At 42.8% G+C, this 27,790-nt stretch overlaps 1 pseudogene; it reads right to left on the bottom strand.

Annotated features, from left to right (window-relative positions):
• LOC115148357 (WD repeat-containing protein 7-like) overlaps positions 1-27,790 on the bottom strand; it is a 123,305-nt pseudogene that overhangs the window by 3,279 nt on the left and 92,236 nt on the right.

Raw genomic sequence — 27,790 nt, 5'->3', positions numbered from 1 at the left:
AGTTCTTCCACACCAATCTCAACAAACCATTTCTGTATGGACCTCGCTTAGTGCACAGCAGCATTGTCATGCTGAAAAAGGAAAGGGCTTTCCCAAAACTGTTGCCACAAAGTTGGAAGCACAGAATCATCTAGAATGTAATGGTATGCTGTAGCGTTAAGATTTCCCTTCACAGGAACTAAGGGGCCTAGCCCGAACTACGAAAAAACACTCCAGACCATTATTCCTCCTCCACCAAACTTTACAGTTGGCACTATGCATTCTGGCAGGTAGCGTTCTCCTGGGATCCGCCAAATCCAGATTCGTCCGTCGGACTGCCAGATGATGAAGCTTGATTCATCACTCCAGAGAATGTGTTTCCACTGCTCCAGAGTCCAATGGCGGTGAGCTTTACACCACTCCAGCCGACGCTTGGCATTGCGCATTGTGTTCTTAGGCATGTGCGTGGCTGCGTGGCCATGGAAACACATTTGATGATGCTCCCGACGAACAGCTCTTTTGCTGACGTTGCATGCAGAGGCAGTTTGGAACTCAGTCGCGAGTGTTGCAACCGAGGACAGACGATTTCTACGCGCTACGCGCTTCAGCACTCGCGTTCTGTGAGCTTGTGTGGCCTACCACTTCGCGGCTGAGCCGTTGTTGCTCCTAGTCGTTTCCACTTCACAATAACAGCACTTACAGTTGACAGGGGGCAGCTCTAGCAGCGCAGAAATTTGATGAACTTGTTGGAAAGTTGGCATCCTATGATGGTGCCGCATTGAAAGTCACTGAGCTCTTCAGCAAGGCCATTCTACTGCCAATGTTTGTCTATGGAGATTGCATGGCTGTGAGAAATATATTAATTGGATTTCCGTGGGGCCGCGGAAATTGTAGACTAAAGGGTTCAAAGGAAGCTTGAAGGCGGTGGAAGTCTGTAGGCACTTACAAAATTCTTTAGGAGGAAATCTGTGTGTCATTTTGTTCAACATGTATTTTTAAAGACATAACATACTGCAATTTACAGAGAGAGTTGCAAACACTTGTTGAAATTCTTTCACTAATTTAACATATGTTGTTCTCTCTTTTTCTCTTGAAGGAAAAGTCACCCCAAAAACTATCTTTTGGAATTCGTTTCATTGGTCCATTGTTGACATAGTTCCAAAATGTTTTACAATAAAATGTACAAGATATGTAACTTTCAAAATACAGAAATCATTCCTGTATGATGCATCCAGAACCTAATTGAGCACCTGTTCTGTTTCTGAAAAAGTGCCCATTAAACACTGTTTGATTTTAAATGTAACCTTTCATTTTAAAAATGATGTATTCAATCATTTCACTGTGTAGTTCGTATGGAATCAAGGCATTATAATGTACGAGAGGTCACCAAAAAAGAGCTTGTTTGGTGAAAAAAATTCTTAACCCGGACCCCTGGGATACTGGCTGGCTACATTTTCTATGTGCTTGTGGACAACACTGGGCAGCTCTGACTGAGGTTTGCTATAGAATATGAATGTGACTGGCTGTATCCCCACACATAAACACACAGGCTCATAGATCCGGCTTGAAGGAGCATCTTTCTTAAAAGATTATGTACGCAGGCAAACACACACAGCGTAGACTTACGTGAGCTGACTTGGTCCACGTACTGGGGCAGGTATGGGATCCACAGGTCGATGTTGTCTTTCCTGCCTGACTGACCAATCCTTCGCAGCTCAGCCAGAAGCAGGACCTGGGCCGCCTCTCTCACCTGGAGAGAGAAGCACAGAGATTAGACACACAACATACATATATATAGTACCAGTCAAACTTATTTTTCTTTCATGGCTACCCGGAAGTTTGAAAAGACAGGCTGAGTGGGTGGGGAGCTTATATTCATGAGCTCGCCTTGACAAAAGTTTGGACACACCTACTCATTCAAGGGTTTTTCTTTATTTTTACTATTTTCTACATTGTAGAATAACAGTGAAGACATCAAAACTATGAAATAACACATATGGAATCATGTAGTAACCAAAAAAGTGTTAAACAAATTCAAATATATGTTATATTTGAGATTATTCAAAGTAGCCACCTTTTGCCTTAATGACAGCTTTTCACACTCTTGGCATTCTCTCAACCAGCTTCATGAGGTAGTCACCTGGAATGCATTTCAATTAACCTCTCTCGGGTATGTGGGACGAAATCGTCCCAGCTAGTCAACAGCCAGTGGAATCGAGTGGCGCGATATTCAAAAACCTTAAAAATGCTATTACTTCAATTTCTCAAACATATGACTATTTTACACCATTTTAAAGACAAGCCTCTCGTTAATCTAACCACATTGTCCGATTTCAAAAAGGCTTTACAGCGAAAGCAAAACATTAGATTATGTCAGGAGAGTACACAGCCAGAAATAATCACACACCCATTTTTCAAGCTAGCATATATGTCACAAAAACCAAACCACAGCTAAATGCAGCACTAACCTTTGATGATCTTCATCAGATGACACTCCTAGGCCATTATGTTATACAATACATGCATGTTTTGTTCAATCAAGTTCATATTTATATCAAAAACCAGCTTTTTACATAAGCATGTTTTGTTCAGAACTAGCATACCCACCGAAAACTTCCGGTGAATTTACTAAATTACTCACGATAAACATTGACAAAATACATAAACTATTTTAAGAATTATAGATACACAACTCCTTTATGCAATCGCGGTGTCCGATTTTAAATTAGCTTTTCGGTGAAAGCACATTTTGCAATATTCTGAGTACATAGCCCGGCCATCACGGCTAGCTATTTTGACACCCACCAAGTTTGGCACTCACCAAACTCAGATTTACTATAAGAAAAATTGGATTACCTTTGCTGTTCTTCGTCAGAATGCACTCCCAGGACTTCTACTTCAACAGCCAATGTTGTTTTGGTTCAAAATAATCCATAGTTATATCCAAATAGCTCCGTTTTGTTCGTGTGTTCAAGTCACTATCCGAAGGGTGATGCACCGGCGCGTTTCGTGACAAAAAAATTCAAAATATTCCATTACCGTAATTCGAAGCATGTCAAACGCTGTTTAAAATCAAGTTTTATGCGATTTTTCTCGTAAAATAGCGATAATATTCCAACCGGGAGACGTTGTATCCATTCAAACACTGAAAGAAAAACATGGAGTCGTCACATGCACGCGCGCACCAGTGTCATTGTTCTCAGAAGGACCACTCACCAAAACCCCTGCTGTTTTTCGCCCAGAGACTGCAGAGCTATCATTCCACGTTCTGCCGCCTTCCTAGAGCCAATGAAAGCCTTAAAAAATGTCACGTTACAGCAGAGATCCTGTATTTTTCATAGAGAGGCTACAGAAGGCCAAGAAATGGTCAGACAGGGCATTTCCCATATTGAATCTTCTCAGGTTTTGGCCAGCCATATGAGTTCTGTTATACTCACAGACACCATTCAAACAGTTTTGGAAACTTCAGAGTGTTTTCTATCCAAATCTACTAATTATATGCATATTCTAGTTTCTGGGCAGGAGTAATAACTAGATTAAATCGGGTATATTTTTTTATCCGGCCGTGAAAATACTGCCCCCTATCCCAAACAGGTTAACGAGAGAATCACTTACATGATGTCAGCTGGTTCTTTTGTGGCAGGGCTGAAATGCAGTGGAAATGTTTTTTGGGGATTCAGTACATTTGCATGGCAAAGAGGGACTTCGCAATTAATTGCAATTCATCTGATCACTCTTCATAACATTCTGGAGTATATGCAAATTGCCATCATACAAACTGAGGCAGCAGAATTTGCGAAAATGTATATTTGTGTCTCTCAAAACTTTTGGCCACGACTGTACACACACACACACAGAAGAGGGTTATCAAATTGTGGCTTTCATTACCGAGTGTGTAAAGGTATGTGAGGTTGAGGAGGAGAGGTGTGAGGGCCATTAGAACCAGAGAGCTAACCCTACTCATCTATCACTGACCCAGCCTGGCTAGCTCTGACCCAGCCTGGCTATCACTGACCCAGCCTGGCTAGCTCCCACACAGCACTGTCAGACCTGGTTCCTTCTCATCTACCCCTCTGACCCAGAGACCCCAGCCTGGTCATTTCCCTCACACTGTTCTGTCAGCCAGAGACCTGAGACCAATTATACACCCAGCTGTAGCAACCAACCTCCTCTATTCTACTCCCACCTCCGTCCCTTTAAAGCTGGATGTTCAACAGAAACCGTGCCGTGGAGGCTTGGGCAGGGAGTCAAGGCCATCCAGTCATTTATATCCCACAAAGCAGTTGCCGGCCCCAGCCCTATCAGCCCCACTAGTCCTGCGCTCTCTCTGACTAAGAGAATAGGTTAGCAAGCCATCAACCAGCCAGCCAGCCAAGCGGTTAGCGAGAAGTCAGCACCCCCCCCACGTATTACCTCCAGACAGCGGTCCTGTCAGTGCAGTGCATTACCTATAGACAGCAGTCCTGACAGCAGTCCTGACAGTGCAATGTATTACCTCTAGACAGCAGTCCTGACAGTGCAGTGTATTACCTCTAGACAGCGGTCCTGTCAGTGCAGTGCATTACCTATAGACAGCAGTCCTGACAGCAGTCCTGACAGTGCAGTGTATTACCTATAGACAGCAGTCCTGACAGTGCAGTGTATTACCTATAGACAGCGGTCCTGACAGTGCAGTGTATTACCTATAGACAGCAGTCCTGACAGCAGTCCTGACAGTGCAGTGTATTACCTATAGACAGCAGTCCTGACAGTGCAGTGTATTACCTATAGACAGCAGTCCTGACAGCAGTCCTGACAGTGCAGTGTATTACCTCCAGACAGCAGTCCTGACAGTGCAGTGTATTACCTCTAGACAGCAGTCCTGACAGTGCAGTGTATTACCTCTAGACAGCAGTCCTGACAGTGCAGTGTATTACCTATAGACAGCAGTCCTGACAGTGCAGTGTATTACCTCTAGACAGCAGTCCTGACAGCGGTCCTGACAGTGCAGTGTATTACCTCCAGACAGCAGTCCTGACAGTGCAGTGTATTACCTATAGACAGCAGTCCTGACAGTGCAGTGTATTACCTCCAGACAGCAGTCCTGACAGTGCAGTGTATTACCTATAGACAGCAGTCCTGACAGCAGTCCTGACAGTGCAGTGTATCACCTATAGACAGCAGTCCTGTCAGTGCAGTGTATTACCTCCAGACAGCAGTCCTGACAGTGCAGTGTATTACCTATAGACAGCAGTCCTGACAGTGCAGTGTATTACCTCTAGACAGCAGTCCTGACAGTGCAGTGTATTACCTCTAGACAGCAGTCCTGACAGTGCAGTGTATTACCTATAGACAGCAGTCCTGACAGTGCAGTGTATTACCTCCAGACAGCGGTCCTGACAGTGCAGTGTATTACCACTAGACAGCGGTCCTGACAGTGCAGTGTATTACCTATAGACAGCAGTCCTGACAGCAGTCCTGACAGTGCAGTGTATTACCTCTAGACAGCAGTCCTGACAGTGCAGTGTATTACCTCTAGACAGCAGTCCTGACAGTGCAGTGTATTACCTATAGACAGCAGTCCTGACAGCAGTCCTGACAGTGCAGTGTATTACCACTAGACAGCGGTCCTGACAGTGCAGTGTATTACCTATAGACAGCAGTCCTGACAGCAGTCCTGACAGTGCAGTGTATTACCTCTAGACAGCAGTCCTGACAGTGCAGTGTATTACCTCTAGACAGCAGTCCTGACAGTGCAGTGTATTACCTATAGACAGCAGTCCTGACAGCAGTCCTGACAGTGCAGTGTATTACCTCTAGACAGCAGTCCTGACAGTGCAGTGTATTACCTCTAGACAGCAGTCCTGACAGTGCAGGGTATTACCTATAGACAGCGGTCCTGCCAACATCTCCAGTAGCGGTGGTCTGAACTTATCCAGGCCCAGCAGGTCAGGCAGAATCACACAGTGCATAGCAGCCAGCTGGCTCCAAACTGCACGGGTTAAAACAGCAGCCGCAAGGTCACACAGAGCGACACAGTGACCTAGGATTAGGGGTTAGGACAGTAGTCACAGAGCAACACAGTGACCTAGAGTTAGGGGTTAGGACAGTAGTCAGAGCGACACAGTGACCTAGAGTTAAGGGTTTAGGACAGTAGTCACAGAGCGACACAGTGACCTAGGGTTAGGACAGTAGTCACAGAGCGACACAGTGACCTAGGGTTAGGGTTTAGGACAGTAGTCACAGAGTGACACAGTGACCTAGGTTTAGGGGTTAGGACAGTAGTCACAGAGCGACACAGTGACCTAAAGTTAGGGGTTAGTACAGTAGTCACAGAGCGACACAGTGACCTGGGGTTATAACAGTAGTCACAGAGCGACACAGTGACCTAGGGTTAGGGGTTAGGACAGTAGTCACAGAGCGACACAGTGACCTAGGGTTAGGGGTTAGTACAGTAGTCACAGAGCGACACAGTGACCTAGGGTTAGGGGTTAGGACAGTAGTCACAGAGCGACACAGTGACCTAGGGTTAGGGTTAGGGTTAGGGTTCTCCTGGCCTCCCTCTCTAATACACTTATCATACAGGATTCATGTCATGTCGCCCGGGGGGGAAAAAAGAAAGCTAATGTTTAGATGACCCTCCTTCAAAACAGTCTCATTTTTACAACATAAGCCTTTCCTACATCCCGTGGACATGCTAACCCTAACCCTGACCCTGACCCTAACCCTGACCCCGACCCTAACCCTGACCCCGATCCTAACCCTGACCCTAACCCTAACCCTGACCCCAACTCTGACCCTGACCCTAACCCCAACCCTGACCCTGACCCTGACTCTGACCCCAACCCCAACCCTTACCCTAAACCTGACCCTGACCCTAACCCTGACCCTAACCCTAACCCTTACCCTAAACCTGACCCTAACACTAACCCTGACCCTAACCCTGACCCTGACCCTAACCCTGACCCTAACCCTGACCCTAACCCCAACCCTGACCCCAACCCTGACCCTGACCCTAACCCCATAACCCTAACCCTGACCCTAACACTAACCCTGACCCTAACCCTGACCCTGACCCTAACCCTGACCCTAACCCTGACCCTGACCCATGCTCAGGACGAGAGGGAGGGATGTGCAGATGTGCGTTTATTTTTATAAATCCATTGAAAATACACCATCAGGAAGAAAAAAAATGAATTTATTAGTTCAACAATCATTATAAGACTAATTAAATGTATTTTCAAAAGAAAACAATATATATATATATATATATAGCATATGTGTTGTTTATTGAAGTTACTGGTCTGTGCAGCCTGTATTCTACACTGTGCCATGCACACGGAAACAATAGCTATTCCGTTCAATAAACAGACAAGACACACTTAAATTCCCCTGCCCTGATCAAAGTCAACGCACAAATATTTTATTCTAAGAATATAATGGAATATAACAGAATAAAAAACAAAATAATGTTTTTTTCCGGGACAACTTGAGGGCTAACGGGAACGTGTGGAACTGCTGTCACATAACAAACAAACAAAAAGTGCCTTCCCCTTTTAGAGAGTTTTGTAGGTGACTGTATGTGCTCTAGAAACCTTGGAATCTGCTCTTTTTCCCATCGTACAAAGGAAAGAAAATCTCACCTGGATGATCCTCTGTACGATATCTTGAAAAAGTCACTTTTTTGATCCACGTTTCATCTCTTTCCTACCCTCACTCACATTTACATTTACATTTGAGTCATTTATCAGACGCTCTTATCCAGAGCGACTTACAGTAGTGAATGCATACATTTCATACATTTCATTTCATACATTTCATACATTTTTTTTCTTCATTTTTTTTACCACCTCTAATACTAAAAATTATCTTAACAGGATGACAAGCATGCATTGTGAAAAATGATATTAAGTCCCTTGGTTCAAATTGAAGTACAGTAGAGAATATGAAAGGCTCAAAAGGAGATGAACTCAAATTCATTAGGGAGTGAGGGTCTTATCTTCATAATGATCAATAGAAAATAATAGAAATGTATATTTTCAAAAGTCTTGTGTTCATATTTCACAACCTCCAAAGGCTTTTGGAGTTGCCTATATGCGATCGAGCAAAATAATAGGCCTACTCTTGATTTAGGCTACATAACAGCATGCTAAATGTTTCTGATCAGTGATGGATCAGCACTTGATTTAGGCTACATTATAGCATGTAGCATTTAGGCTACATTATAGCATGTAGCATTTAGGCTATATTATAGCATGTAGCATTTAGGCTACATTATAGCATAGATTATCAGACTTTTGATTTTGGCTGTTGGTTGTTGGTAGGGAGTAGATCTAGGCTACTAGGTGACTTTAGGGCTAAATAATCCACTTGTTAAGCTACATAACATGCTGGCAAACTGTTCTGATCAGTGATAATCAATGACCCACCTAGACAAGATGATCATGAGCAGCACTCACCTCAACTTAGCTAACATTTCCACAGGCTAATTGTAGCCTAACCAATATCCAAACGGAGATTCTGCGAAAAGAAAAATCTGACATTGATTAATTTATCAAGACGATTCCCCAAGCTTGTCTCAAAGTAATGTAGGGCTGTCCTCGACAAACAAACAAAAAATCTTGGTTATCTGTTCTTTCGAACCCATAGATTATAAAGAAAAAATGTAACCTGTATTTTTTCCTATATAGACACATCCTATCTGTTTTAATAAAATCAAATGTATTTAGGCTACTGAGCTTGTCTGATGCTTTAAGCACACTTTGAGAAGTTCCACAGTGATGGTGAGTTAAGCCAATTAGAAACAGTATCAGATCCCCAAATGGGCAGATCTATAAGCCTACCTTTGAGCGCAGGCCAGGTAGCCTAGGCCTGCTTCTATGCATAATCAGGTGCATGTCCTTACTCCACATTAACAGGAGCGCTACAAACAAAATACAATGAATAAATTGACAACTCCTAAGAAACAATTTGATGCCTTCAACATCATTAGCCTACTTTATTCCAATATGTGTGTCATTCAAGTGATATTTATTCCCACAGTAATTCATTATGGATCCATCCAGTAGTGGTTAGAAAACAGTGCATGTGGTGGGCTATGATGGGATGTTAACAGCCTAGTAACAGGCGCTGTCTAGTAACCCTCAAAAGAATTAGGGCGGTAGTGGGTGTCAATGCCGCCTCAGCATTACAGCTACATTTCATACTAAGCTGTAGGCAGAACTTTACCACAATCATGACTAGGTCGCTTGTCGGAAATAAAAGTACAGGCTTTGTTACCAGCGACCTCTTTTAGATAAAGAAAAGGCGGCAAAAAATTGCCGGTATAGTAAAGTTGGCGGTGTGGTAAAGTTGGCGGTATGGTAAAGTTGGCGGTATGGTAAAGTTGGCGGTATGGTAAAGTTGGCGGTATAGTAAAGTTGCCGGTATAGTAAAGTTGGCGGTATGGTAAAGTTGGCTGTATAGTAAAGTTGGCGGTATAGTAAAGTTGGCGGTATGGTAAAGTTGGCGGTATGGTAAAGTTGGCGGTATAGTAAAGTTGGCGGTATGGTAAAGTTGGCGGTATAGTAAAGTTGGCGGTATGGTAAAGTTGGCGGTATAGTAAAGTTGGCGGTATGGTAAAGTTGGCGGTATGGTAAAGTTGGCGGTATGGTAAAGTTGGCGGTATGGTAAAGTTGGCGGTATAGTAAAGTTGGCGGTATGGTAAAGTTGGCGGTATAGTAAAGTTGGCGGTATGGTAAAGTTGGCGGTATGGTAAAGTTGGCGGTATGGTAAAGTTGGCGGTATGGTAAAGTTGGCGGTATGGTAAAGTTGGCGGTATAGTAAAGTTGGCGGTATAGTAAAGTTGGCGTATGGTAAAGTGGCGGTATAGTAAAGTTGGCGGTATGGTAAAGTTGGCGGTATAGTAAAGTTGGGCGGTATGGTAAAGTTGGCGGTATAGTAAAGTTGGCGGTATGGTAAAGTTGGCGGTATAGTAAAGTTGGCGGTATGGTAAAGTTGGCGGTATAGTAAAGTTGGCGGTATAGTAAAGTTGGCGGTATGGTAAAGTTGGCGGTATGGTAAAGTTGGCGGTATGGTAAAGTTGGCGGTATGGTAAAGTTGGCGGTATGGTAAAGTTGGCGGTATGGTAAAGTTGGCGGCATGGTAAAGTTGGCGGTATGGTAAAGTTGGCGGTATGGTAAAGTTGGCGGTATAGTAAAGTTGGCGGTATGGTAAAGTTGGCGGTATAGTAAAGTTGGCGGTATGGTAAAGTTGGCGGTATAGTAAAGTTGGCGGTATGGTAAAGTTGGCGGTATGGTAAAGTTGGCGGTATGTAAAGTTGCGTATGGTAAGTTGGCGGTATGGTAAAGTTGGCGGTATAGTAAAGGTTGCGGTATGGTAAAGTTGGCGGTATAGGTAAAGTTGGCGGTATGGTACAGTTTGGCGGTATGGTAAAGTTGGCGGTATGGGTAAAGTTGGGCGGTATAGGTAAAGTTTGGGCGGTATAGGTAAAGTTGGCGGTATGTAAAGTTGGCGGTATAGTAAAAGTTGGCGGTATGGTAAAGTTGGGCGGTATGAGTAAAGTTGGCGGTATGGTAAGTTGGCGGTGATAGTTAAAGTTGGCGGTAATGGTAAAGTTGGCGTATAGTAAAGTTTGGCGGTATGGTAAAGTTGGCGGTATAGTAAAGTTTGGCGGTATAGTAAAGTGGCGTATGGTAAAGTTGGCGGGTATAGGTATAAGTTTGGCGGTATGTAGTTGCGGTATAGTAAAGGTTGCGGTATGTAAAGATTGGCGGTTATGGTAAGTTGAGCGGGGGTATGTAAAGTGGCGGTATAGGTAAAGTTGGCGGCATGGTAAAGTGGCGGTATAGGTAAAGTTGGCGGTATGTAACAGTTGGCGGTATGGTAAAAGTTGGCGGTATGGTAAAGTTTGGCGGTATAGTTAAAGTGGCGGTGTGGTAGTTGGCGGTGTGGTAAAGTTGGCGGCATGTAAAGTTGGCGGTATGGTAAAGTTGGCGGTATGGTAAAGTTGGCGGTATGGTAAAGTTGGCGGTATGGTAAAGTTGGCGGTAAGTGGTAAAGTTGGCGGCATGGTAAAGTTGGCGGTATAGTAAAGTTGGCGGTATGGTAAAGTTGGCAGCATGGTAAAGTTGGCGGTATGGTAAAGTTGGCGGTATGGTAAAGTTGGCGGTGTGGTAAAGTTGGCGGCATGGTAAAGTTGGCGGTATAGTAAAGTTGGCGGTATGGTAAAGTTGGCGGCATGGTAAAGTTGGCGGTATGGTAAAGTTGGCGGTATGGTAAAGTTGGCGGTATAGTAAAGTTGGCGGTATGGTAAAGTTGGCGGTATGGTAAAGTTGGCGGTATAGTAAAGTTGGCGGTATGGTAAAGTTGGCGGTATAGTAAAGTTGGCGGTATGGTAAAGTTGGCGGTATAGTAAAGTTGGCGGTATGGTAAAGTTGGCGGTATGGTAAAGTTGGCGGTATGGTAAAGTTGGCGGTATAGTAAAGTTGGCGGTATAGTAAAGTTGGCGGATAGTAAAAGGTTGGCGGTATGGTAAAGTTGGCGGTATGGTAAGTTGGCGGTTATGGTAAAGTTGCGGTATGGTAAAGTTGCGTATGGGTAAAGTTGGCGGTATAGTAAAGTTGGCGGTATGGTAAAGTTGGCGGTATAGTAAAGTTGGGCGGTATGGTAAGTTGGCGTATGGTAAAGTGGCGGTATGGTAAAGTTGGCGGTATGGTAAGTTGGCGTAATGTAAAGGTTGGCGGTATGGTAAAGTTGGCGGTATGGTAAAGTTGGCGTATGGTAAAGTTGGCGGTATGGTAAAGTTGGCGGTTGGTAAAGTTGGCGGATAGGTAAAGGTTGGCGGTATGTAAGTTGGCGTATGGTAAAAGTTGGCGGAATGGTAAAGTTGGCGGTATGGTAAAGTTGGCGTATGGTAAAGTTGGCGGTATAGTCAAGTTGGCGGTATGGTAAAGTTGGCGGTATGGTAAAGTTGCGGTATGGTAAAGTGGCGGTATGGTAAAGTTGGCGGTGTGGTAAAGTTGGCGGCATGGTAAAGTTGGCGGTATGGTAAAGTTGGCGGCATGGTAAAGTTGGCGGTATGGTAAAGTTGGCGGTATGGTAAAGTTGGCGGTATAGTAAAGTTGGCGGTATGGTAAAGTTGGCGGTATGGTAAAGTTGGCGGTATAGTAAAGTTGGCGGTATGGTAAAGTTGGCGGTATGGTAAAGTTGGCGGTATGGTAAAGTTGGCGGTATGGTAAAGTTGGCGGTAAGTGGCGGTATGTAAAGTTGGCGGTATGGTAAAGTTGGCGGTATAGGTAAGTTGGCGGTATGGTAAAGTTGGCGGTATAGTAAAGTTGGCGGTATGGTAAAGTTGGCGGTATGGTAAAGTTGGCGGTATGGTAAAGTTGGCGGTATGGTAAAGTTGGCGGTATGGTAAAGTTGGCGGTATAGTAAAGTTGGCGGTATAGTAAAGTTGGCGGTATGGTAAAGTTGGCGGTATAGTAAAGTTGGCGGTATGGTAAAGTTGGCGGTATAGTAAAGTTGGCGGTATGGTAAAGTTGGCGGTATAGTAAAGTTGGCGGTATGTAAAGTTGGCGGTATATGGTAAAGTTGGCGGTATAGTAAAGTTGGCGGTATAGTAAAGTTGGCGGTATGGTAAAGTTGGCGGTATGGTAAGTTGGCGGTATGGTAAAGTTGGCGGTATGGTAAAGTTGGCGGTGTGGTAAAGTTGGCGGTATGGTAAAGTTGGCGGTATGGTAAAGTTGGCGGCATGGTAAAGTTGGCGGTATGGTAAAGTTGGCGGTATGGTAAAGTTGGCGGTATGGTAAAGTTGGCGGTATGGTAAAGTTGGCGGTGTGGTAAAGTTGGCGGCATGGTAAAGTTGGCGGTATAGTAAAGTTGGCGGTATGGTAAAGTTGGCAGCATGGTAAAGTTGGCGGTATGGTAAAGTTGGCGGTATGGTAAAGTTGGCGGTGTGGTAAAGTTGGCGGCATGGTAAAGTTGGCGGTATAGTAAAGTTGGCGGTATGGTAAAGTTGGCAGCATGGTAAAGTTGGCGGTATGGTAAAGTTGGCGGTATGGTAAAGTTGGCGGTATAGTAAAGTTGGCGGTATGGTAAAGTTGGCGGTATGGTAAAGTTGGCGGCATGGTAAAGTTGGCGGCGTGGTAAAGTTGGCGGCATGGTAAAGTTGGCGGCATGGTAAAGTTGGCGGTATGGTAAAGTTGGCGGCATGGTAAAGTTGGCGGCATGGTAAAGTTGGCGGTATGGTAAAGTTGGCTGTATGGTAAAGTTGGCGGTGTGGTAAAGTTGGCGGCATGGTAAAGTTGGCGGCATGGTAAAGTTGGCGGTATGGTAAAGTTGGCGGTATGGTAAAGTTGGCGGTGTGGTAAAGTTGGCGGTGTGGTAAAGTTGGCGGTATGGTAAAGTTGGCGGTGTGGTAAAGTTGGCGGTGTGGTAAAGTTGGCGGTATGGTAAAGTTGGCGGTGTGGTAAAGTTGGCGGTATGGTAAAGTTGGCGGTATGGTAAAGTTGGCGGTATGGTAAAGTTGGCGGTATGGTAAAGTTGGCGGTGTGGTAAAGTTGGCGGTGTGGTAAAGTTGGCGGTATGGTAAAGTTGGCGGTATGGTAAAGTTGGCGGTATGGTAAAGTTGGCGGTATAGTAAAGTTGGCGGTATGGTAAAGTTGGCGGTGTGGTAAAGTTGGCGGTATGGTAAAGTTGGCGGTATGGTAAAGTTGGCGGTATGGAAAAGTTGGCTAAACGTCTTGGTACATAAGGGTTATAAGCCCTTTTATGTTCCTTAACGGCTGTGTGACAGTCTTAACGGCTGTGTGACAGTCTTAACGGCTGTGTGACAGTCTTAACGGCTGTGTGACAGTCTTAACGGCTGTGTGACAGTCTTAACGGCTGTGTGACAGTCTGACATTATTTATTTCTCCACAGCCCTCCTTAAACAACAAGCTGCTGCTTTGCCTCGTACCACGCTGTTCAGAACACACACAATGTGTCCCCCATGGCACCCTATTCCCTTTGTATTTTCTGGTCTAAAGTAGTGCCCTAAATAGGGAAAAGGGTGCCAATTGGGATGCAGATACCAAGCCTTTATCTTGGCACCGGATTTAAAAGAACGACTCCATTAAAGAACACTTAATAATACAAGCGTTGAACAGTTTTCACAACCCATTCAGATCAATAGAGCAGGAAACGAGCGGAGGAAGGAAAAACAACCTCGCCACGCTTTGAGTAACTTTCATTATCTCCTCAAACCAAAAGAACCATTGAGAATCAATATACTGTACAGTGTATCGGAGACAGACACTAGATAATAATACTATGTATTGGAGACAGATACTATATAATAATAATACTATGTATTGGAGACAGATACTATATAATAATAATACTATGTATCGGAGACAGATACTAGATAATAATAATACTATGTATCGGAGACAGATACTATATAATAATAATACTATGTATTGGAGACCGATACTAGATGATAATAATACTATGTATCGGAGACAGATACTAGATAATAATACTATGTATCGGAGACAGATACTATATAATAATAATACTATGTATCGGAGACAGATACTAGATAATAATACTATGTATCAGAGACAGATACTATATAATAATAATACTATGTATCGGAGACAGATACTATATAATAATAATAATACTATGTATTGGAGACAGATAATATATAATAATAATAATACTATGTATTGGAGACAGATAATATATAATAATAATACTATGTATCGGAGACAGATACTATATAATAATAATAATACTATGTATCGGAGACAGATACTAGATAATAATACTATGTATCGGAGACAGAAACTATATAATAATAATACTATGTATCGGAGACAGATACTATATAATAATAATACTATGTATCGGAGACAGATACTATATAATAATAATACTATGTATTGGAGACAGATAATATATAATAATAATACTATGTATCGGAGACAGATAATAATAATAATACTATGTATCGGAGACAGATACTATATAATAATAATACTACTATGTATCGGAGACAGATACTATATAATAATAATACTATGTATCGGAGACAGATACTAGATAATATATAATACTACTATGTATCGGAGAGAGATACTAGATAATAATAATACTACTATGTATCGGAGACAGATACTAGATAATAATACTACTATGTATCGGAGACAGATACTATATAATAATAATACTATGTATTGGAGACAGATAATATATAATAATAATACTTTGTATTGGAGACAGATAATATATAATAATAATACTATGTATCGGAGGCAGATACTATATGATAATAAGACTATTGTCACGTCCTGACCAGCAGATGGAGTTGTGGTAGTAGTTTGGGGGTCAGGACGTGGCAGTCTTGTGTGTGTCTTGTGACTCCTAATCAGGAACAGCTGGGAATCGTTGTTCCTGATTGGGAGTCATATATGTAGGAGTTGTTTGTCACTGGGGTTTGTGGGTGGTTGTTTTTACACTGCGTTTTGTATGCCCGTAAGATTGTCACTGTGGTGTTTATTGTTTTTTCAGTGGATGCTCTACTCCTTTTTTTTGAAAATTAAAATATGAGTATCCACACTTCCGCTGCGCCTTGGTCCTCCTTACAACAGCACAAAGGATTGTGTGACAACTATGTATCGGAGACAGATACTATATTATAATACTATGCATTGGAGACAGATACTATATTATAATACTATGTATTGGGGACAGATACTATATTATAATAATAATAATAAAATAGTATATAGCCACAAAGAAGGAAACACACTGTGTTTGTTTTACTGGCAAACATCTGAGGTAATCAAACGGACCATTTGCAAAAAATATAGCAACATTACATTTTTTTAATTGTCTATAATTGTATTCTGTTTGTTTTGTGAAACCATTTGCCACGTACAGCCAGTAAAATAAACAAGTGGCCTTTGGATTGACATGTCAGTGCCTAAACTCACACACATTACATTGGTTAGAAGGGGGAAAAGGCAGAAGCTATTAGCATATGAATGAGTGGAAGAGGGCCCTTATGGCCAGAGTGTCGGAACAATGTGAGGATGACAGTGATTTAGCAGGTCACTACAGGACACTTCCTCTCAAATAGAATAAGCACATGGTATGCATTAAGTGAAAACCAATGAGTCCAGGCACTATTATGGTGTAACAATGGGCTCTGAACGCTAATGGTGGACACGTGTGGTGTGTGTGTGTGTGTGTGGGGGTAAACGTTGTTGTTTGTTCAACTGGCTTTTGTCCGGATGGACACGACATCTGCATGGAGACCAGTATATACACAGTTGAAGTAGGAAGTTTACATACACCTTAGCCAAATGCATTTAAACTCAGTTTTTCACAATTCCTGACATTTAATCCAAGTAAAAACTCCCTATCTTAGGTCAGTTAGGATCACCACTTCATTTAAAGAATGTGAAATGTCAGTATAATAGTAGAGATAATTATTTATTTCAGCTTTTATTTCTTTCATCACATTCCCAGTGGGTCAGAAGTTTACATACACTCAATTAGTATTTGGTAGCATTGCCTTTAAGTTGTTTAAATTGTAGCCTTCCACAAGCTTCGCACAATAAGTTGGGTGAATTTTGGCCCATTCCTCATGACAGAGCTGGTGTAACTGAGTCAGGTTTGTAGGCCTCCTTGCCTGTACACGCTTTTTCAGTTCTGCCCACAAATGTTATATAGGATAGGGGTCAGGGCTTTGTGATGGGCACTCCAATACCTTGACTTTGTTGTCCTTGAGCCATTTTGCCACAACTTTGGAAGTATGCTTGGGGTCATTGTCCATTTGGAAGACCCATTTGCTACCAAGCTTTAACTTCCTGACTGATGTCTTGAGATGTTGCTTCAATATATCCACATAATTTTCCATCCTCATGTTGCCATCTATTTTGTGAAATGCACTAGTCTCTCCTGCAGCAAAGCATCCCCACAACATGATGCTGCCACCCCCGTGCTTCATGGTCGGGATGGAGCTCTTCGGCTTGCAAGCCTCCCCCTTTTTCCTCCAAACATAACGATGGTCATTATGGCCAAACAGTTCTATTTTTATTTCATCAGACAAGAAGACATTTCTCCAAAAAGTATGATCTTTGTTCCCATGTGCAGTTAGTCTGGCTGTTTTATGGCGGTTTTGGATCAGTGGCTTCTTCCTTGCTGAACAACCTTTCAGGTTATGTCGATATAGGACTCGTTTTACTGTGGATATAGATACTTTTGTAGCTGTTTCCTCCAGCATCTTCACAAGGTCTTTTGCTGTTGTTCTGGGATTGATTTGCACTTTAGGAGACAGAACGCGTCTCCTTCCTGAGCAGTATGACGCCTGCGTGGTCCCATGGTGTTTATACTTGCATACTATCGTTTGTACAGATGAACTTGGTACCTTCAGGCGTTTTGAAATTGCTCCCAAGGATGAACCAGACTTCTGGAGGTCTACATTTTTTTCTGAGGTCTTGGCTGATTTCTTTTGATTTTTCAATGATGTCAAGCAAAGAGGCACAGAATTTGAAGGTAGGCCTTGAAATACATCCACAGGTACACCTCCAATTGACTCAAATGATGTCAAAGGATCTGTCTGTAACCAATTGTTGGAAAAATGACTTGTGTCATGCACAAAGTAGATGTCCTAACCTACTTGCCAAAACTATAGTTTGTTAACAAGAAATTTGTGGAGTGGTTGAAAAACAAGTTTTAATGATTCCAACCTAAGAGTATGTAAACTTCCGACTTCAACTGTGTGTGCGTGTGCGTGCACGCGGGCTGACAGATCCTGCCCCCGTAGCACAGTTAGATGTTAGTGGGGTCGTAGTTAGTTAAGAATGTTGTTCATACACATGCTATTAAGGTAATTTCTACATTAAATGGTAATATGTTATGATAGGACAGACCTGTCAAGCAGGGCCATGATCAGTCAAGACTGTTAACCATATATAGATTTAATACAATTTATTAATATGATGTTAAGTAATTAATAAGGAAGGCCTCCTCCTCTGCAAATTAACATTTTTCTGCAATCTTCTCAAGTTAAAGAAAATTCTTAAAATATACATTACATTTCGGAAATATTTTAGAGGGTAAATAAAAAAATTATAATCTTAATAATAATAGATTTATTTTATCACCTCAAAGATGCTTTAATTGAGTAGACATTATAATCAACATTTTTCATACACTGAGTGTACAAAACATTAGGAACACCTCCCCTTTTCCCCTCAGAACAGCCTCAATACAATACAAGGTGTCGAAAGCGTTCCACAGGGACGCTGGCCCATGTTGACTCCAATGCTTCCCACAGTTGTGTCAAGTTGGCCTTTGGGTGGTGGACCATTCTTGATACACACGGGAAACTGTTGAGCGTGAAAAACACAGTAGCGTTGCAGTTCTTGACACACTCAAACCGGTGTTCCTGGCACCTACTACCATACCCCGTTCAAAGGCACTTCAATATTTTGTCTTGCCCGTTCACCCTCTGAATGGCACACATATACAATCCATGTCGCAATTGTCTCAAGGCTTAAAAATCCTTCTTTAACCTGTCTCCTCCCCTTCACCTACACTGATTGAAGAAGATTTAACAAGTGACATCAATAAGGGATCATATCTTTCACCTGGATTCACCTGGTCAGTCTGTCACGGAAAGAACAGGTGTTCCTAATGTTTTGTTCACTCAGTGTATTTGTAAGTGCTATTAAAAAGTAAATCATTTCATGTACTCTATGGTGTAGCTTCCTTTTTTAACCATGTATTAAATGGGTGTATCAAATTTGTTTACGTGATGCTATGACGACATTGCCTGATCCATTGTAATGTGTAGGTACAATATTATGCCATGTATGAACACACCGCCCAAACTGATGTGAATCATCTATTTAGCAGTGGTGGAAAAAGTACCTAATCGTCATACTTGAATAAAAGTAAAGATACCTTAATAGAAAATGACTCAAGTAAAAGTGAAAGTTACCCAGTAAAATATTACTTGAGTAAAAAGTCAAAAATTATTTGGTTTGAAATATACTTAAGTATCAAAAGTAAAAATACAAGTCATTTCAAATTCCTTATTTTAAGCAAACCAGATGGGGTCATTTTCTTGTTTTTGTTATAAACGGAAAGCAGTGGGCACACTCAAACGTAATTTACAAACAAAACATTTGTGTTTAGTGAGTCCACCAGATCAGAGGCAACATAGGGATGACAAGGGTTGTTCTCTTAATAATTGTGTGAATTTGACCTTTTCCTGTCCTGCTAAGCATTCAAAATGTAACGAGTACTTTTGGGTGTCAGGGAAAATGTATGGAGTAAAAAGTAAATTATTTACTTTAGGAATGTAGTGAAATAAAAGTAAAAGTTGTCAAAAATATAAATAGTAAAGTACAGATACCCCCCCAAAAACTACTTAAGTAGTACTTTATAGTATTTTTACTGAATTACTTTACACCGCTGCTATTTATATAATGAACAACCCTTGACTGGTATGAGTCAGCGATAAGGCTAGACAGGTAGACAGCAGGGTCAACCTAACAGGTCAACCTAACAGGTCAACCTAACAGGTCAACCTAACAGGTCAACCTAACAGGTCAATCTAACAGGTCAACGTAACAGGTCAACCTAACAGGTCAACCTAACAGGTTAACAGGTCAACCTAACAGGTCAACCTAACAGGTCAACCTAACAGGTCAACGTAACAGGTCAACCTAACAGGTCAACCTAACAGGTCAACCTAACAGGTCAACCTAACAGGTCACTAACAGGTCAACCTAACAGGTCAATCTAACAGGTCAACCTAACACTAGAGACTAAGTGGCTCTGGATAAGAGCATCTGATAAATATCACAAATTGAAATATAAATGCAGACAGACAGGACTGCTGTGGAGCACAGACGCCTGGCTAGGTTAATAAGTAAAGTTAGCTGCACTGTAAATGTACTATATTGTCGACTAAAGTGCTCTGTCCCCTTAGTTTAGTGCTGTGGGTAATGACTATGAGGTACTCTAGGGGTTGCGTCCCAGATGCAAAATTATGGTAACTTTGCAAAAATTCCCTGGTATTCCACAAATCCTAGTTGGAGGATCCACATATTTTCTCCTTATTCCCTCGTAATTCCAGGAATATTACCACCAGGATTTCTGGAAAACCAGGGAATTTGGGGCCAGAATGATGCAACCTTAACCAGAGCCCATACCTATTCCCTATATAGTGCTTTGGTCAAAAGTAGTGCACTATATAGGGAATAAGCTACCATTTGGGACTCACACTGAGATTGACAGGCCAGGAGGAGGCCTCTCATTGATCTCTGAGGCTCACAGGGCCTGCTGCCTGCCTGTTCATCAGTAGTTCTCCCAGTACGGCCCAGAGGGGAAAACAGTCGTTTGTAGTTACCTTGTTTGATCTGTCCCTGCATGGCCGGACTGGAGACCTAAGGGGGTGCTGCAGTCTTTTTGGGGGTCTCAGGGGCTCGGGGGTCTAGGAGGCCTGGAGAACAAAACACCACAAAGACACCATCAAATATTTAACAGAGAGAACCTTGAAATGTTGTCTCCACGCGCTGTGTAGAATAAACAAGCTTAGCGATGGGTGTGTGTGTGTGTGTGTGTGTGTGTGTGTGTGTGTGTGTGTGTGTGTGTGTGTGTGTGTGTGTGTGTGTGTGCGTGTGCGTGTGCGTGTGCGTGCAGTTATGAATAACAACAAATCATTCCTATCAGTGTTTCCCCAATGTGCATTTAGCAGCGGCGGAACGTTTAAGGGGACAGTGAGAGATTTTGTCAATCAAGCCCTTTTATCAACTTACCGAGAATCAGATGAACTCATGGATACCATGTTTATGTCTCCGCGTGCAGTTTGAAGGAAGTTGCTACCTAGCGTTAGCACAATGACTGGAAGTCTATGGGGAAACGTCCAGCATGCTAGCTGTTCCCTTAGACTTCCAGTCATTGTGCTAATACTACATAGAAATGGCTTATGAAAAACTACCTTCCACCTCCTTCAAACAGCACGCAAAGACATAACGGTATCCATGAGTAAAACTGACTCTGGGGAAGTAGAAAAAGTGTTTAATTGACCAAATCGCACAGTATTCCTTTAAGATCAGAGTGACAAGGTATATTTGTAGCATACAGAGCGGAGCAGTGGTGTGAATGAGAGCCACGAGTGAACAGACATCGCTGGCTCCTCCTAGCGAGCATCAGTTATATTTCAGATGGTGTCAACATAATTTCATTTTCATGCATTTTAGAACATAATGGCTTTTTTGAAAAGTCTCCAGAAGTGACATTTTCAGTCGTTCTTCAAAAAAAAAAAAAAAAAATGTCCCAGGGGGCATTTGCCCAGATCCCTCCAAATCAAATCAAAGTTTATTTGTCACGTGCGCTGAATACAACAGGTGTAGTAGACCTTACAGTGAAATGCTTACTTACAGGCTCTAACCAATAGTGCGAAAAAGGTATTAGGTGAACAATAGGTAGGTAAAGAAATAAAACAACAGTAAAAAGACAGGCTATATACAGTAGCGAGGCTGTAAAAGTAGCAAGGCTACATACATGAACAGAGATGAACAGAGAGTAGCAGAGAGTAGCAGTAGCGTAAAAGAGGGGTTGGCGGGTGGTGGGTGGGACACAATGCAGATAGCCCGGCTAGCCAATGTGCGGGGGCACTGGTTGGTCGGCCCAACTGAGGTAGTATGTACATGAATGTATAGTTAAAGTGACTATGCATATAAGATAAACAGAGAGTAGCAGCAGCGTAAAAATATACGTTGGGGGACACACAATGCAAATAGTTCGGGTAGCCATTTGATTACCTTGTTCAGGAGTCTTATGGCTTGGGGGTAAAAACTGTTGAGAAGCCTTTTTGTCCTAGACTTGGCGCTCCGGTACCGCTTGCCATGCGGTAGTAGAGAGAACAGTCTATGACTGGGGCCACCGCTGCTGAAAAAAATCCTAAAGGAAACACAGATTATACAAACTTTCTCAATTCCCCTTTTCATTTAGGGTAAGTACATGTTCGGATGTGGGCTGTTCTGTTGTATCTGTCTATTAGTTGAAATGAAGAAAGATATTTTTTCTCGGCCCACAATGTTAAAGAAGGAGCCCAATCATTACTGCCTACAACTAAAGCTCTCTGTTTTGGTTGATCATGTCCCATGACCTGGATTTGAAGCTTTATTTTAAGCTTTTTACAGAAATTTGTACTACACTTTTTATTTTTTATTTTTATTTTTTTTTACAATTGTCAGGATGGTGCTGGACAATCTGACAAAAATAAAAAGGGAAAGTTTGATGAAAAAGCTTTAAATTAAGGTTAAAATCCATGTTATGCGATAGAATGAACCAAAGCACAGAGCCCTTACCCATAACACCTGCAGCTCTCCCAAACTGCAGTGCTCATCCTACCAGGGTTTCCTCCCTTCCTGACTGAATCACCAGGACCAGATACACCTTAACGCACATATACATACAGACGCTAATGTGTTAAAGGCCCAGTGTAGTCAAAAAACGTAATTTCCAATGTTATATACATTATTTCCACACTATGAGGTTGGAATAATACTGTGAAAATTATGATAATGCCCTTTTAGTGTAAGAGCTATTTGAAAAGACCACCTGAAATGTTTGCCTGTTTTGGTGGGATGGAGTTTGGATCTGCCTGGTGACATCACCAGGCGGTAAATTAGTTAATAGACCAATAAGAGAGTTCCAAACCTCTCTGCCAATAACAGCTAGTTTTCAGTTTCCCCTCCCCACTCAGACCACGCACAGACAGTCCTAGCTAAATTCTTGCTTGAAAAATTGCTCTTTGCTGATAATTTATTTTTGTTTCTTTTTGACCATTTTGATTGAAAACAATCAATCAATCAAATGTATTTATAAAGCCCTTCTTACATCAGCTGATGTCACAAAGTGCTATACAGAACCCGTCCTAAAACCACAAACAGCAAGCAATGCAGGTGTAGAAGCACGGTGGCTAGGAAAAACTCCCTAGAAAGGCCAGAACCCTAGGAAGAAACCTAGAGAGGAACCAGGCTATGAGGGGTGGCCAGTCCTCTTCTGGCTGTGCTGGGTGGAGATTATAACAGAACATGGCCAAGATGTTCAAATGTTCGTCACAGTAAGGTACTTAATTGTTACCCAGAAATGAGTTAATATTAAGATAATAACGGCTGCATTGGATCTTTAACTGTTAGCCTCCCCTGTGAACCTTACAGCCCACAGTCTCCCCTTTGAAAAGTGCTCAGCGCCCGTTCCATTCTGCTGACTGCACCTGTTGCATTTGGACTAACGAAGCAAATGAAGAGTATAGCAGATCTCTCTTGTTAGCTAAAGCCTTGATACAAATAGACTATATGTGCTACTGTGTCTAACATCTAACACTAACAGGTTGCCTTTGATCCTGGGATATTACAATTCCTGTGTCTGGAGGGAAAAACGTTGAAACGTTTTCTCGGGAAAAACAAGTTATTCTCTTGGGAGAGTAAAGAGCAGAGCAAAGTTAGCGAAGTTTGGCACAGAAAGAGAAGTCTTTGGTCTTTAACGTTAAAGACAAGCCACTGTGGTTGCCATGGCGCTATGAGGCAGCCTAAACAGAGAGCTTTGTACATTGAGTACATATTATTATTTTTTATTTAGCCCATTGAGTTGCTGATTGAATATACAGTATCTGGTTGTTTTTACCCACAGAGATGTAGGACTGATGGCAGGTTGATTTGTCTGGTTTGTCTAGCTAATGTCTGCATTTAAAAAGAGACATCTCAGCATCGGCTGCTTCTTAATCAATAAGACCTGACTGAATTGTGGAAATGGCATGGAGCGTGTAGTGAGCATGACTACTACTCTGGACTGATGTGTGGTGAGCTTTTAGCGCTGTAGCGGCTGCAGAGGTATCACCCAAGTGGGCGCTACATTGTACAGGCTACAAAGAAGCAGTGGGGAAAAAGTACCTAATTGTCATACTTGAGTAAAAGTAAAGATACCTTAATTGAAAATGACTCAAGTAAAAGGTCAAAGTCACCCAGTAAAATATTACTTGAGTAAAAGTCTACAAGTATTTGGTTTTAAATATACTTAAGTATCAAAAGTAAAAGTATGAATACATTAAGCAAACCAGACGGCACAATTTTTCATTTATTGATAGCCAGGGGCACACTCCAACACTCAGACATAATTTACAAACAAAGCATTTGTGTTTATTGAATTCGCCAGATCAGAGGCAGTATACGGAATGGCCAGGGATGTTCTTTTGATAAGTGTGTAAATTGGACCTTTTCTGTCCTGCTAAACATTTAAGATGTAACGAGTACTTTTGGGTGCCAGGGAAAATGTATGGAGTAAAAAGTACATTATGTTCTTTAGGAATGTAGTGAAGTAAAAGCAAAAGTTGTCATAAATATAAATAGTAAAGTACAGATACCCCCCCAAAAAACGACTTGAGTAATACTTTAAAGTATTTTTACTGAAGTACTTTACCCCACTGCAGAGTAGTTGAGCTGAGGACAACATCAGGGCCAGCAAGATAACTGCTTCACCAATATCTGGCATCACCATCACCTAACTCAGATTAGGAGTAAAAGTTCAGATCACTGATGTACTGAGGGAGTCCCGCTCTATAGCTAAGACAATGTCGTCCTTTGTTTTTGTTATGTGTTATATGCAGTGACGACCCTTGACTATTGGACATAGGCCTTCAGTTGGGGAAAACATTTCCAATACGTCAAAATCACATTTTTAAAAAAATCAAGAAAATAACATAAACAGAGCTTCACTTAATGCACCCGATATTATATTGTGTAGTCGGACCATTCTAGTGCAGGAGAAGCAATGCTTTTAGATAAAATAAATCTAAACAGGCCTGAGCCGTGCTTCAGCTCACAGAGAAAGCACACGGACACAACAGGCAGGCCTGAGCCGTGCTTCACCACACAGAGACGGCACACGGACACAACAGGCAGGCCTGAGCCGTGCTTCAGCACACAGAGACGGCACACGGACACAACAGACAGACCTGAGCCGTGCTTCGGGATGCCGTTCACAAAGAAAGCACAGGCCTGAGCCGTGAGTCGGGCTGTGATGACACCAAAATCAAATCCAATATTATTAGTCACATGCGCCAAATACAACCTTACAGTGAAATGCTTTTAGGGCCTTCCTCTGACACCGCCTGGTGTAGAGGTCCCGGATGGCAGGAAGCTTGGCCTCAGGGATGTACTGGGCCGTTCGCGCAACTCTCTGTAGTGCCTTGCGGTCGGAGGCCGAGCAGTTGCCATACCAGGCAGCGATGCAACCAGTCAGGATGCTCTCGATGTAGCAGCTGTAGAACTTTTTTGAGGATCTGAGGATCCATGCCAAATCTTTTCAGTCTCCTGAGGGGAAATAGGTTTTGTCGTGCCCTCTTCATGACAGTCTTGGTGTGCCTGGACCATGTTAGTTTGTTGGTGATGTGGACACCAAGGAACTTGAAGCTCTCAACCTGCTCCACTACAGCCCCATCGATGAGAATGGGGGCGTGCACGGTCCTCCTTTTCCTGTAGTCCACAATCAACTCCTTTGTCTTGATCACGTTGAGGGAGAGGTTGTTGTCCTGGCACCACACGGTCAGGTCTCTGACCTCCTCCCTGTAGGTTGTCTCGTCGTTGTCGGTGATCAGGTCTACCACTGTTGTGTAATCGGCAAACTTAATGATGGTGTAGGAGTCGTGCCTGGCCGTGCAGTCATGAGTGAACAGGGAGTACAGGAGGGGACTGAGCACCCACCCCTGAGGGGCCCCTGTGTTGAGTGTGGTGGATGTGTTGTTACCTACTCTTACCACTTGGGGGCAGCCCATCAGGATGTCCAGGATCCAGTTGCAGAGGGAGGTGTTTAGTCCCAGGGTCCTTAGCTTAGTGATGAGCTTGGAGGGCACTATGGTATTGAATGCTGAGCTGTAGTCAATGAATAGCATTCTCACATAAGTGTTCCTTTTGTCCAGGTGAGAAAGGGCAGTTTGAAGTGTTAGGGCGGTATGCAAATTGGAGGGGGTCTAGGGTTTCTGGGATAATGGTGTTGATGTGAGCCATTACCAGCCTTTCAAAGCACATCATGGCTACAGACATGAGTGCTACGGGTTGGTAGTCATTTAGGCAGATTACCTTAGTGTTCTTGGGCACAGGGACTATGGTGGTCTGCTTAAAACATGTTGTTTTGAGGGGATCACGTAACCCTTGAATGAGATGCCCGCAAGAATTAAGAGCTCCACACAAGTAGTTTCCAATTCTTAATCTTACCTCCACTTCAAGTTAAAACTCCATTAGCTTTAGTCAAAAAGTCATGGCGGCTACAAAAGGCGATGTTACAAGTGACATTTTTACCCGGACTCGAGCAACAGCCAAGGAAAAAGCCTCCAAGAAACAGCTAGCTTCAGAAAAATCTAGCACCATTAGACAGGAGCAAGGGAACCCGTCCCCTCCCGAGGCCCAAAAACTGCCAACCTCGGCATTCTGTCAGAGACATCCTATCTGAGCTGAGATCCCAACGTACAGAACTCAACATCAAATTAGATGCCATTAACTCTCAGCTCAGTGCGATAGGGGGCAAGGTGACAATCCTGGAAAATGCTTTAGCCAGACATCAACAACAAGATAACCATAAACGCGGGGCGCCTGGACGAGGCAGAGGGGCGAATCCTATCCATGGAAAACTTATTGACAGACGCCATGGAAACAATAGCATATGCTAAAAAGAAAATAGAGCATCTGGAAGAGAAAACAGAGGACCTGGAAAACAGGGGGGCGAAGGAATAATTGTGTTCTATTAAAACCTCTTACATCTAGACGTTCCGCTAGCGGAACACCGCTCCAATATCCAGTGATAGGGCGTGGCGCGAAATACAAACTGCTCGAAAACTTCCATTTTTCAAACATATGACTATTTTACACCATTTTAAAGACAAGACTCTCCTTTATCTAACCACACTGTCCGATTTCAAAAAGGCTTTACAACGAAAGCAAAACATTAGATTATGTCATAAAAGGTTAAATCTGGGCGAAAAAGAAGAGGGGAACATGCCACTGATCCGCTACCTGCAAGACAAACTTCCTGAGTGGCTCCACCTGTCCACCGACTGGCCCATAGAACTGGAGAGACTGAGGCCCCCACCAACAGCCAGACAACCACCGCGCCCAATCACCATACGTTTCCTGAGATTCACCGACAAGGAACGAGTCCTACAGGCGGCGAAAATCAACACCATTACAGTGGGAAACGCCAAACTCACTTTACACCAGGACCTGTCAGCTGGAATACTCCAAAAGCGCAGAGAGTTTGACGAGGTGAAGAAATACTCAATTGACCGAGGCATCTTTAGGGGATTCAAATACCCAAACGAGATCAGGATTCTTCACCAAGGAGCCCTGCGACACTTCAAAACTCCCGAAGAGGCAAAACGTTTTTTTGAAAGACAATCCTGGTCAATGAGAAATGGACCAATGACTAAATGCGATTACTGTTATTACTAAAGGAGGTAAGACAACATATAGCCGCCGTCCAAAGACCCACCCGCCCCGCTAAATGTCATTATAGCCGTCTAATCTATATTTATTTTCCTTTAGCTGAGAGGGATAGGCTCTATAGCCTAACCTAGGCCTACTAACGTTTCAGCCTACTTTTATTTCCCTTTTTTTGTTGCTATTATTGCTTGTGGTTTCCTATGTCCCTTGGGGGAGGTATATGTAGGCTGGGCTATTGATTTTATTTTCTCCCTCTTTTAATGTGGTCTGGACGGGGGCTACATTATCATTTACTCAATGTGGGGCGGAAAGGAGATGATGAGGCA

The sequence above is a fragment of the Salmo trutta genome, chromosome 15, assembly GCF_901001165.1.
Source record: "Salmo trutta chromosome 15, fSalTru1.1, whole genome shotgun sequence".
NCBI lineage: Eukaryota > Metazoa > Chordata > Actinopteri > Salmoniformes > Salmonidae > Salmo > Salmo trutta.
This window is presented reverse-complemented; position numbering and strand designations above follow the sequence as displayed.